The sequence below is a fragment of the Bombyx mandarina genome, chromosome 11 (assembly GCF_030267445.1).
Source record: "Bombyx mandarina strain Sakado chromosome 11, ASM3026744v2".
Taxonomy (NCBI): Eukaryota; Metazoa; Arthropoda; class Insecta; order Lepidoptera; family Bombycidae; genus Bombyx; species Bombyx mandarina.
Window position 1 is genome coordinate 2,095,496 of NC_143218.1, and position 13,763 is coordinate 2,109,258.

The 13,763-nt window shown below is 37.5% G+C and overlaps 1 protein-coding gene across 1 annotated transcript in view; it reads right to left on the minus strand.

Annotated features, from left to right (window-relative positions):
• Positions 1 to 13,512, minus strand: part of CycG (cyclin G) — a 33,373-nt gene extending 19,861 nt beyond the window's left edge. Inside the window, exon 1 of the mRNA XM_089731336.1 lies at positions 12,917 to 13,512. The gene's annotated coding sequence lies outside the window, so the exon portion shown is untranslated. The remainder of the gene's footprint in view (positions 1 to 12,916) is intronic.
• Between the last annotated feature and the right edge of the window lie 251 nt (positions 13,513 to 13,763).

Sequence of the window (13,763 nt, forward strand, 5' to 3'; positions counted from 1 at the left end):
CACCCTTCAAACCGAAACGCATTACTGCTTCACGGCAGAAATAGGCAGGGCGGTGGTACCTACCCGCGCGGACTCTCAAGAGGTACCTACCACCAGTAAAAAACTCGGTGGTCTGTGTGTTTTTGGGTTTGGTTGCACGTCGAAGTCTTAGGCTAGTTCGACGAGAACGGTGACCGAAGCTTGGAGAACCTAAAACCACCGTGAGAGGATCCGGAGGAGCCGACAATGTTTTGGGCGATGGCGGCTTTGCAACGTCGCGTCACCTGGTTACGATATTTGGTTAAAGGCATCCAAGATAAGAATGATCTTACAAAACTAGCTATTATTTTAAGTATATTATTATAGAAAATGCGACAAATTTTATTCACTTTGTCAACATAGCTCACAGCTCATCTGTGTGCTTAGTGTTTCCCTTCGTTTGCCGCTAGGGGCGCTGTTCCAACTCCATACAAATTCGAGTTAACTTTTACGCGATCGATAAGTTAAAAAACTCTCACTAAGCACACTTGTGTTAGGTTGTAAGTAGAACTCCTAGAAACTGGGTTAATGCTGTCACTCATCTTTATACAAGATGTATAAGAGTTCAACGCATTGCAGTTTCGTTATAGAAATAAAGTGATGATAACCAATCCTTGCGGGCTCACAATACGACATACCACTCATGACAAACAAGTGCCTATTACTATTATTATAGCATCGTGCTCATTACTGTTGCCAGTATATTTCCCTTTGCCCAATTATACTAACTATAGAAAGCATTAAATTACCGTTTAAATTTTCCAAAATATCAAAATTAATTAGACAATGTAATTAACGTATACGGCAACTATAAAAACCTTATTGTTAAAGTCAGCTTAATTTAATATTTGTCTCAGATAATAAAATTTTAAATTCGCCAAGTACCAAAACTAGTTACGTGACGTAAGTAACCACAGAGCTATTTATGTAAACAGTCGGCTGCATAGAAATTTCAGTGGCAAAAGCAAACATTTGTACAAACATACGTAAGTAATTTTAAATTATATGTGTTGAAAGAAAACAATGGCTTTTGTTTTATTTAAAACCGTACTAAAAGTCACAACGGCTGCACATTTAACTCCGTTGAGAGCCTCTTATAATATGCTTCATCCAAATTTACATCAAAGCCAAATTAAGCGTTTTTAGTGCTGAGCTTAATTTCACACATTTTGTTGACATTGGATTTTGAAAAAAAACCACCTTATAAACTTTAACTTAAAAAAAACACAAAAATCTTAATATGTATATATATAAAAGAAAGTCGTGAAGTTACACTATTTATAACTCAAGAACGGCTGACCTGATTTGGCTGAAAATTGGTGGAGAGGTGGCCTAGAACCAGGAGAGAGGATACTTTTTATCACGTTCCCGTGGGACGTGGCATTGAACGAGGTATAACAAACCGCTTCTGACAGCTAAACGTAATGTAGTCTATGGTTAACTATAGTAGAATTTTGAAGTTGACCGGTTGATGTGTTTGTTTCGAATTTCTATTTAATGTGCCGAGATAGGTAATCATTAAGAAAGCCATGCCGCGACCAACACGATCAAATCTTTCCCGACGAAGCCGTAATGCAAATAGGATTCGAAACATTGCGAGTGAAAGGACTGAAGAAGAACAAGAAATAAAAATATAATAATAATAATAATAATAATTCTCACTCTGGAGTCCTATAACCACTGGTGTCTTGTGTCGTAGACACCGCCATCAGCGGCAATCTATTTTTATATAATGTTTTTTAAATATAGTATCTTTAATATCTTTTTTAAAAAATACTATGTAATAAGATTTTAAATAAAATAAATTAATAATAATAATAACAACTAAAATACATGGCCAATCATTAAAATACTTGCTTTTTTACATTAATTATCCAAATAAAAAATATAAAAAATTGACCTTGATGAAATCAAAAGTCTGCTCATTTATAGCCTCTAAAGCGGAACAAAGTTCGCCGGGTTAACTAGTCAAAGCTAAATTCACAACAAAATAATTTTACAGGGTTATTTGTAAATGTTACTAGGTACTTATTAAAAAGTGCGCGTGCGCGCTAAGACACGTCCGTACAAGTCGATACCTAATAGGTGGTACCTATGATCAATTTGCGCAATAGTCGCTATTCCGACGCTCCGCTCTTTATACGCAACAAAAGAGTCGATCTATCGATGGTTCGCGCTCAGATGTCAAATACAATGTGACCTTTGAACGTCTTAATTGATTACAAGGAAACGCCAAGTACATATTGAGTATTACGCAGTGGCGTATTTTAACCAAACCGGTTTCACGTTGCGATACTAAGGACCTTCCGCTGATGGCAGTGCGTCGTTTTTCAATTACCCACTGACTTTCTCGACGGATCTTCTCAGTGGGTCGCGTTTCCGATCCGGTGGTAGATTCTGCGAAGCCCTGCTCTTGCTAGGGCTAGTGTTAGCAACAATCCCGGTTTGAGCCCCGTGAGCTCACCTACTAGCTCGGTGAATCTAGAATAACCCATCGAGGTTACCAGAATAGGTAGGAAAAAGAAAGAAAGAAGATACATTAAACATTAGGGCCGCTGTCACATCTACGCGCTAAAAATACACCATTTTGCATTACTCTTACTCTGAAACAATATGTCTCATGTCCTTCCAATGCGTTACGAAGCTCTCTTCAATTAACAAATCACTTTCCATTAGTAATAACTCTACGCTTAAGGGAAATAAAAAAGCCGGACGTGAATGGTGTGGCCATCACAGAACACAAAGATATTTGACAGATGCCAGAATTTAGCTTCCGACATTTTCAAGATAATTGCATTTAAACAAACTCCCGACGACAACATTCGAAGTGTCGGTCTTCCAAGCAATATAACCCGATCGGTGGAAGATCTTCCCTTTGACGTTATACCTACAAATGGGGCCGTTTTCAGCTCCTTCGACTACAGTAGATTGGGGGGAATAAGGGCGCTATCCAATCCCAAAAAAAAATTCTGCGGTTTTTCTTAGGTTTGATACCAATAAAATTGAGATTAAAATGGTTCCGGAGGTTTAAATTTTCATATACGATGCATTATTTATACATAAATCATTGAAAAAATATACACAAAAACTTAAAAAACTAGCTTGACCTGATCCACCTTGGCTTTTGGGGTGAATCGAGTCACGTATGGGAACAATAGTTTTTCGATAGGGCTGGCACTGGCTTAGTCGTTAGGTAGGTACTTAACTTTAGTTAGTTAACTTTTCAATGTCTTTAATCAGTTACAAAACTCAGACTAAATTAAACTATTTAATATACCTACACTGAATAAAAGTCATTTTCAATTCAACAAATTTAAATCTCACAAAAGCATTGTGATAACCCAGATTTGTCCCTATTCCGCCTAATCTACGGTATGTGTCGAACGGTTAACGTATTGACGCTACCGATGTCGACCCAATTCTCGTGGATGACGCGCCTCACGTCACGTACGCGCCGCGTGAAACGCCTGACCTTCTCCGAGGCCGGGGTTTCACGACGCTTCCAAAATATTCCACCGAATCATAGCTCTTTTATCGGAGAGACTACGCATACGAACTAAAGATTAAGCATCGAGTGGTTATCTCTAAAGCCCTTTCTAGTTATTGTTAGGTATAAGCACGAGTCAACACGATCTTGATACAAAATGTTTAAATTGATTTTATAAGCCGATAGAATACAAGTTCTTTTTTTTTATTGCTTAGATGGATGGACGATCTCACAGCCCACCTGGTGTTAAGTGGTTACTGGAGCCCATAGACATCTACAACGTAAATGCGCCACCCACCTTGAGATATAAGTTCTATGATCTCAGTATAGTTAAAACGGCTGCCCTACCCTTCAGACCGAAACGCATTACTGCTTCACGGCAGAAATAGGCAGGGCGGTGGTACCTACCCGTGCGGACTCCCAAGAGGTCCATCTGTGTTTACGCAAATTATAATTTTGCGGGTTTGATTTTTATTACACGACGTTATTCCTTCACCGTGGAAGTCAATCGTGAACATTTGTTGAGTACGTATTTCAATAGAAAAATTGGTACCCGCCTGCGGGATTCGAACACCGTTGCATCGCTTCATACGAACGCACCGGACGTCTTATCCTTTAGGCCAACGACTTCGAAGTTCATAGGTCGTTCAAAGTATAAAACTCATTTTATTAATTGAAGCCACTTCAATTCTAAAGGTTCTCTCTCCTTTTTAATACCAAGCTTACCGTGTCAATAAGATTTCGAATTACTATTTCTTTAGAGTTTTGTTATCGGCTTCCAAATGCCTTTTACATTTATTAAAACTACAATACCCTTGGAACTAACGTGAGTGTGTATATGTTAAGTAAAGACACAAACATATTATGTATGTGTTTACGAATCTCGTGCGAGCGTCTACAAGGTGAACAAGACCATCGTCTATAACAATTATAACAATATTAGGGATCCGCGCGCCGAAAATATTTACTTGTCGGAGAAGCCAGAATTATTAACACCATCGTCAGACATCGTAGGGGCGAATAAGGTGATCGAGCTAAAAGAAATATTGAGTACACCAATCACGTTCATTGTCTTAGAACAATTTAGAAATCTTCTCTTGACGTTAGCAAACGAAAATGAATGACAGTTCTTAGGACGGAGGCACCGCTCTTCAAGGAGCCTGGTTGGTAAGTGTGATGGCGTCTACGCGCCTCCATCGGCTAGGCTCTGTCGTAGCACGAACTTAGCCAAGTTCCGACGATACCGCAATCGTGCTGCCATCTCTCGGGAATCGTACTGCGTTTAGTTTTGCTACCAAATTAATGACCGTCTCCGACATACTAAAATATTTTTAGTCGTCGTTTTCAGCGGGTGTAATTTCTCGAATACGGACTACTACGCTTCGAATGTTGTTGCCCGGAACTTGTTTAATATATGCAAGCTTATCATGAAATGTCGTGAGATTCAGGCATCTGTCAAATATATTGTCTTCTATGATGGCTACCCCACCCGCCACACCATCATCAATGTATAGCGTACAAAAAATCCAACTCCACCTTGAGTGAGTACGCTCTGTGACATTGAAAATGAGGCACCGTATCTACTGATAAAATTATTATTCAACAAACAAACACACAAACAGCGCTCAGTGGTGTCTGTCAAATTCATAATTATCTATATATTAATACGTGAAGCAAAAGCTTTGTATCCCTTTTTACGAAAATTGCGCGGACGGAGGAGTATGAAATTTTCCACACTTATAGAGAATATAGAGAAGAAGTGCACAATGCTAATATTTTTTTAAAACAATGCATAAGAGATACATTACATCAATAAAGAAAACATTACACACACTACATATCATGTATTTAACGCACACACGCATGCATACTATTTATTGTAAAATTTTTGTTCTTGACGTCTGTTGTCAAATTGAGAATGGATTAAATATTGTTTGTCTTTGTTAACATTTTTGATAGTGTAGTCTTGGCGAAATTTGTGATTATAGAAGTATAAAATACAATCATAATATTGTACAAACTTACAATTCCAATTAATTATAGGCAATTTCGACTACTGCGGGACCTCTAGTATCGTATAAATACATCCCAGCCTTGCCTAACTCTAGTTAATTAACATGGTAAAATTTCACTTCGACTGCCGTGTAGGGCACCGGTGAACTACATGACAGTCAACGCGTTAATGCGAAACTTCGAAAAAACGAAATAGAGATAATCTAATATTACATAGAGATTTCGCAATTATATTCAACTTTTTTTTTTATTGCCCTTGTAGGCAGACGAGCATACGGCCCACCTGATGGTGAGTCATTACCGTCGCCCATGGACTTCAGCAAGGCCAGGGGCAGAGCCAAACCGCTGCCTACCTGCTGCTCAGCTGTGATATTATGTATTAAAATCATGTATGTTTCGCAATTAGAACAAAGAAGATTGTCTTGAGGAATGTATATATTATGTACTTTAACATTTTTTAATGCCATAGCCTGGCAGAAATGAACGCTGAGTCAGCAAACATCTTAATTACTATATACGTTGTCCTATCCTTCAGACATGCATTGTCAATTGTGGATTGTCGACTTTAAAACCACTCTTTTCGATAGATCCTACCCGCGTTCTGCTTTAAAAGAAATCCAAAAATTTTCATGCAATTCGCTTGCCCGATAAATTTTCTAGAGAAAATCTTACTTCTTAGTCGCTTCTATCATGACTGATGGACGTGGATGCTGGTATCATTATAGCACGAACACATTTCCATCCTTAATCCAGACACAGAGGAAACAGCAGAGAAATATACTCTATCCGCTAGTCTCTCGAAGGTCAACCGTTACAATCATTGACAAATACAAAAAATCAATAGCCCGAATTTACTTGTGGTAGAACGCCTTGTGAGCCCGCACGGATAGGTACCAGCACCCGCCCATTTCTGCCGTGAAGCAGTAATTCGTTTCGGTTTGGAGAATGGAGGCGGCCGCGGTGCTATAAAACCGAGATTTAGCACTCATGTCTCCAAGCAATTAAAGAGATTTTTTTTATTGTTTAGATGGATGGACGAGCTCACAGCCCACCTGATGTTAAGTGGTTACTGGAGCCCGTAGACATCTACAACGTAAATTCGCCGCCCACCTCGAGATATAAGTTCTAAGGTCTCAGTATAGTTCGGATTCGAATCAAGGTATGTTCGCTTCAGTTGTGCCGGCATGTCCGTAACAAATAATCTGGTCAAACTACCCGCGTAGGTTCAAAATACTTTAAATTCGACTCGCGTATATGAAAAACAAATTAGCGTATTTTTTTCTCTTCTTCGCTAGACTATTTTCTTACGCTATATACGAAATCCCGGGTTACGTTCCAACTTGTTTACCCAAGCGCTTCATAAAAATAAACCTTTTGCAAACCGAGATCACAACATCAAACTGTTTTGCTCCCACCTAATCGCTACAGTTGTACACAATCTCCAAGAACATTGAACTTTCAAACATAATGTGTATCTCTGTTTGAATTCTGTAGGAATATTTCAATTAGGTCCCGAAACTTTCACAGCGTTCGACCCTAAAATTAACGAGGAGTAAGGCAATTTTGTGTAAGCGAAATTTTGGCAACGTTACATGAGTCATTTAAAGTTTAACATTTGGAAAAAATATTCAACAACAAAAAAACTTCAGCTATTTCAATGGACTAAACTTAATTGAAGTTCAATTAAAAACATTGTCCTGTTTGTTTTCAAATATCAAATAAAACGCACCTTTAATATATAAAAAATAGATAAATATCGCGTATTAAGTAAATTTCAATTGTGTGTTATCTATATTTGGCTGTTTTGGTTGACAAGGTTGCCGAACACTGCCCTAGCACTATTTATCTAATGACATGTTTTATTACGCCTCTTAAGAGAACATCGACAGCGCTACTTGGAGACGTCAGAAATGCCGAGGTATTTTTTCCCTACCTATTCTAGATTCACCGAGCTAGTAGGTGAGCTCGCGGGGCTGAAGCCAGGGGTGCTGCTAACACTGGCCCTAGCAAGAGCAGTGCTTCGCAGAATCTACCACCGGATCGGAAATACGACCCACTGAGAATGTTCGGTGAGAAACTCATTGGACTGTCTATGGGTCAATTTACTCGTTGAGCCCTTCGTCGCAAGCGACGGGTTCGACGAGGACGGTGACCAGTGCTTGTGGTACCTAAAAGCATCGTTAATGGACCGGGCGGATCCGTAATGACGTGGCCAAGGTAATAATACCGCTGTCTACCAACGAAAATTAAACAAACTGCTTGAATTACACGATTACCGGCCGCAACAATAATGGTAATATTCTAGAGTCTTTCGGTTACTTCTTTAGTAGCGTTTATTAACGCTTTATTGTTTAACAACCCAATGACAAGTCTCGGGTGCAAATTAAACCAAACATTTACACACTCGAGATGCGCAGTTTAAAAAAATACAGTTGTACAAACGTTCCGAGGCAAACAGAATAATGGCATTACTTGCCGGTGGTCGTAAATCTTCCGAAACTTCTTTCTACACATCGAAACGGCCAAATCCTCTCGACTGCAAGTTTTTTTTTTATGATTGAAAGTTTACTGGTGGCCCGGAGGCCTTTCCAGCTTCACCAGGACAGGTGGGCGAGCAAAGGCTCAGCCAGGAGGGGTGCAAGTCAAACTACGGCGCGATGCCACTCTCATTCAAAACACAGCCACAAATAGCCTCTTTTTAATACGCTTTTATTAGTTTCAGACGTGTGTATTGTTAGTATGTAACGGAATCTTCGAACACGATTTTGACCCCCTTCAAAACGTCGGATTAACTCGAAATTTAGTATACTTATTAAGGACCGATGACAATTCAATATTAAAAAAATATATTAAAAAAATTGAAATTCAACTAAAAAATGAAAAATAAATACATAATAGCTTAAAAAAAAACTAAAACTGTATTTTTTATTGGGAAAAAAATACATATTCCGCCACACGCCGTAACTATATCATGTAATTATACTGAGACCTTAGAACTTATATCTTAAGGTGGGTGGTGGCATTTACGTTGTAGGTGTCTGTGGACTCCAGTAACCATTTAACACAAAGTGGGCCGTGAGATCGCCCACTCACCTAAGTAAATAATAAAAATGAAAACATTAGCCCCAGCTTAGTGCTTCGCTGAATCTACCAGCGGATCGGAATCGCGACCCACTGAGAAGAACCGATGAGAAACTCAGTGGGCTTATATAATATACAAAATTACACACTTGTTGAAGTCACGTATGGGCGCGACGGCCTGCAATATTGACACTATGCCTGAAGCGGTAATGGCTATTCATTCAAACTGGATAAACTGCCCGTCGACAAAGAAAAGAACGAACATTAATATTATAATATGATTATAATCTATATATATAAAAATGAATTGCTGTTCGTTAGTCTCGCTAAAACTCGAGAACGGCTCGACCGATTTGGCTAATTTTGGTCTTGAATTATTTGTGGAAGTCCAGAAAATGTTTAAAAGGTAGATAAATACGAAAGTGCTCGGAATTAAATATTTCAAATTTAAATTCAAAATCATTTATTTCAACTTAGATGTCAGTATGACACACTTGTTGAATGTCAAAATACAAATAACAATGTTAACTCTACCACCGGTTCCAAAAAAAGCCACTGTCCTGAGAAGGACCGGCAAAACAAACTCAGCGGGCTTTTTTTTTTGTTTTTTCTCAAATATTTTCTTTTTATTAAATAAATATAAGTATTTACAATAAAGGAAAAAACAAGTCAAAAAATATAATTAAAAAGAAAAATAATAATGAATAAGAATAAAAACAACAATTTGTTTTTCCTTTGATGTGTCCCCCGTAGGACGGATTCCTTTTGTTTGTTTTAAGTTTATTTTATACAAAAGTTTAGATCTTTTATCTATCGATTGAGGCACTACGAAGTCTGCCGGATCAGCTAGTCTAATATATAATATTATAACTCATATTATAATTTTGACCTACAAAATTGACCTCGCCTCAAAACATGACGGAAGCGTTCCGATTTCTTATCAGTAAACGCAACACGAACCGACTACAATATTCCAGTGTTGATAACCGAACGTGTTAAGAGCGATTCTTGGTCATCGAAACACTTCAATTCCGTACTTTTTGACTGTGACCACGAAAACTCTCAAAGTATTCGATAGGACGTAAATAATTTTTATTCAATATTAAAAAAAAAAATGCGCATGTTACAAATGCCAATGTACAACTCGCGAAAACCGATGAAAATACTATTTATCTTTCCTTTTTTTTTGTTTTAATGCGTAGAGCAGCCTTTCTCAAAGTGGGCGATAACGCCCCCTTGTGGGCGCTGCAAGCCTAAAGGGGGGCGGTAAGAGACCCAGAAAAAAAATGGGGGTGTTGTGTAGAGACTTGGTAAGCGATTTGTAATTTCATTTAGGAGGACTCTTAGACACCGGCTGAGTTCTCGCTATAGTGGTTTTTAAGTAGGTTAATAAAAGGGGGGCGCTAAATAATAATTTATTCTCAAAGTGGGTAGTAGACAAAATAAGTTTGGGAGCCCCTGGCGTAGAGGGACGAACCACCCGTTGGTAAGGTGATAAACAGTCTATATACAGTCAAAAAGCGGACACCACCGCTCACCTTGATTCATGAATTCGAGTCTCAGTTCGATAGTACAACGGTTGCTTCTACCCTTCAAACTAAAACGCATTATGCATCACAGCAAAAATAGGCAGGGCGGTGATTTTTTTATTGCTTAAATGGGTGGACGAGCTCACAGCCCACCTGGTGTTAAGTGGTTACTGGAGCCCGTAAACATCTACAACGTAAATGCGCCACCCACCTCGAGATATAAGTTCAAAGGTCTCACGTATAGTTACAACGGCTGCCCCACCCTTCAAACCGAAACGCATTACTACATTACGGCAGAAATAGGCAGGGCGGTGGTACCTACCTACCCGAGCGGACTCACAAGAGGTCCGACCGCCAGTAACTAATACATTACGCATCCACACTCATTGCAAAATCGTAACGTTTCATTCATACAAATAAAGATGTACGAATTGTGAAACAAAGCGACGCCGTTAAGAAACCAATTTAATTCGACAAATTGCGTAAAATAAACTGTTGCCTTCAAAGCTGTGTGTGTGTGTGTGTGTGTGTGAGTGTGTGTGTGTGTGTGTGTGTGTGTGTGAGTGTGTGTGTGTGTGTGTGAGAGTGTGTGTGTGTGTGTGTGTGTGTGCGTGTGCATGAAAATATTCAGAGCTGTGTGTGTGTGTGTGTGTGAGTGTGCATGAAAATATTCATAGCTTTACTGATACGAAATGCGGTTCAATACGTAAAATTGACAGGACAATTCAATTCTCCACTTGAGAATATTATATTGAAATCAGTACACATGTGACTATTCCTAGTCCTTTGACTACCATGTTGATCACCGGTGCCTGATATAGCACACTGAAGTAACCATGTCGAATTATGTTACTAAGGCGCCAGAATATCGATATTTATTACTCCGGGAAACTCGAATGTGAAGATATTGAGAATGAATCTATTTCTTAAGAACCTAAAAGACTAAAACATACTTTAAAAATAAAAGATGGCAAAGTTAGGCAATCCAGCCGTTTGATAACAGAAATCAACACAATTACTTTTTTGTATTGCTTAGATGGGTGGATGATCCATCCCACAGCCCACCTAAGCTGTTAAGTGGTTACTGGAGCACATAGACATCTACAACGTAAATGCAGTAAATGCAACACCCAGCTTGAAATATAAGTTCTAAGGTATGGTTACAACGGCTGCCCTACCTTTCAAACTGAAACGCATTACTGCTTCATGGGCAGAAATAGGCAGAGTGGTGATACCTACCTGTGCAGACTCACAAGAGGTCCTACCACCAGTAATTGCACAAATTATAATTTTCAGTGTGTCTCGTAAAGCACCGGTGACCTACACGACAAGCAAAAGGTAAAAAATACAAACTTTTGCATTCCATTTCGATATATGTTTATTGATAAAAATTATCAATTGTATTTCAAACATTTACACATTGATAGCTTGTTTGAAACAGCATGTTCGACGCAGTTGTTCATTTGACCCCAATGATTATCAGCACCCCAATTACTTATCAATACATCTGATATTATATGTTCCAATATCAAAACTTTGTAGTGGTTGTGCTCACGGGCAATTTAGTGCTAAGTGATTTACTGGACAAATCTCAAGAAAAATGTCAAACTTTAAATGTTATTATAAACATATTTATGACATATTGAAATTCAAGATTCACATTACAAAGTCTAATAATTTTGAAATGTATACAATGATCTTGTATAAGAAATTTTAACCATAGAGATAGTTGTAATTTAGTATTTGTTCCAAAAAAAAAGCCCTTTGCAAATTAGTATTACTTGTTTGCATTCATAAAATCATGGTCGAACCTTTTTATTATTTTACTTTCCGTCTTACCTTAAAATCTTATACTAATACCTTTTATTACAAATACATTACTGATCAGTATAGTGTGTAAAAGCAATTTTAATAATGGATTCATGAACTTTAATATAAAAAAAAATCCTTTTCTTTAATTAATTATTTCAGTATCATTTGGGTATAAATAAAATTATCAGGGAGTTACTAATCTAATTACAGATATTATGAAATATTTTGAAATGTTGATTCACAGTTTTTCAATGTAAAACTGAACTTCTTTGTTCAATATGGGTGATACCTGAATGAACCTGCTAGTTATTTAAGTAAATTTCTAGAACATTCTGGATCACTTAACTTATTAGTTTTTTAATGACTTTAGATTTTCTGTAAATGTTTCTTATTCGAAAATAGATTTCTAATTCTGAAGATTATCTCTAACCACTACGTGTATACCGAAATAGAGCGATGACAAATAATGTCTGTACGTCATAACCCTCAATAGGTACTGCTAAAAAATTAACTTTCTTTTGTCGTACCCCAGAGTTTTGCGTTTTTTTCGCTCGGTACTCAGACATTATAAGTAAATTTGTACCTATATAAGGATTTCAACACGAAGATATTACTGGTTGGCCTAAATAATGAGCCTTAGCAACAGAAGTTAGGTTAATTTTCAATGATAATCGAGCGAACAATTAAGCGTAATATTTATAATTTGTAATATGTTTTTTGAATTTAAACTTACCCGGATGCTTCCGTGGTTGCTTATTAGCTGAAAAACTACCCTATGATTTAGGATTTGGTTTTTCTTTCTCGTCCGAACAAACTCAAGCGATCTTGACAGCAGACTGATTGTTACAAAAAAAAATGGCTGATCCAACAACGAAATTACGTCATTTCGCGGGAAAATCAAATAGAATATTACGCTTAATCTTTCCCAATTTCTTTTTGCAAATTAATCTTACGAATATTATAAAGCTAAACTTACCTCATAAGCTGAGAATTAGTGTAGTGATCACGGATGAAATCCGAGTTCTTTAATACATTTAAAACTTGTTTTCAGTCAGACTCCGCGCGCTGTTGCCAGATTGATATTGCGTCAGAAACTTCGCAACGTTCAAATTCACACATTTCAAGGCACTGAAGCATTACTCGTATTTATACAAGTTAAAAATGATGCACGGTTTTGATTTTTAAATTATATTATGCAAAAAAAAACTTTCATAAAAATTTTATTCGACGTAGAAAACTAGCTAGTCGCAGTAGACGGAGCGGCAACGTCGCGTAAATTTTCACTAAATTTAAACAAAGAACGTAAATTCAAAAACTTTTTCACAGATGCTCTTTAGTGATGTTTTATTAAATTGTATATAAATGAATATGTATATTATGTTAAAACGACGAAGAAAGTTAAATTTAAACTTGCAAAATAAGACAGTAGATGTCTCACGTAAGAGCGTACTAAATAAACTGGCTGCTGGCTAGCTGATTCGTTTTGAACTTGTTTTTGTTTCGATCTACTTTTCGCGTTGTAAACAAAGGCCGCGTCAGTGTGGTCAGGCTTAAAGGATGAAAAACTACCAAATATGCGTTACTTGGTATTCAATCAGTATTTTACCAATCGGGTTGAAGTGACCACTGGCAGTTTTGTGATATAATAAATATAACGTAGTAAGTATTAATTAATTTACTGCTAATTCAGTACTTTACGCAAACTGTCAAGAAATGTCTTCTGCCACATATATAATATGTTGTAAACTTTAAACTTAGCATATTTAGCTACATGCAAGATATGACGAGGCGTTCACTGTGGGCCTTTTTATTTTATTGTTTTT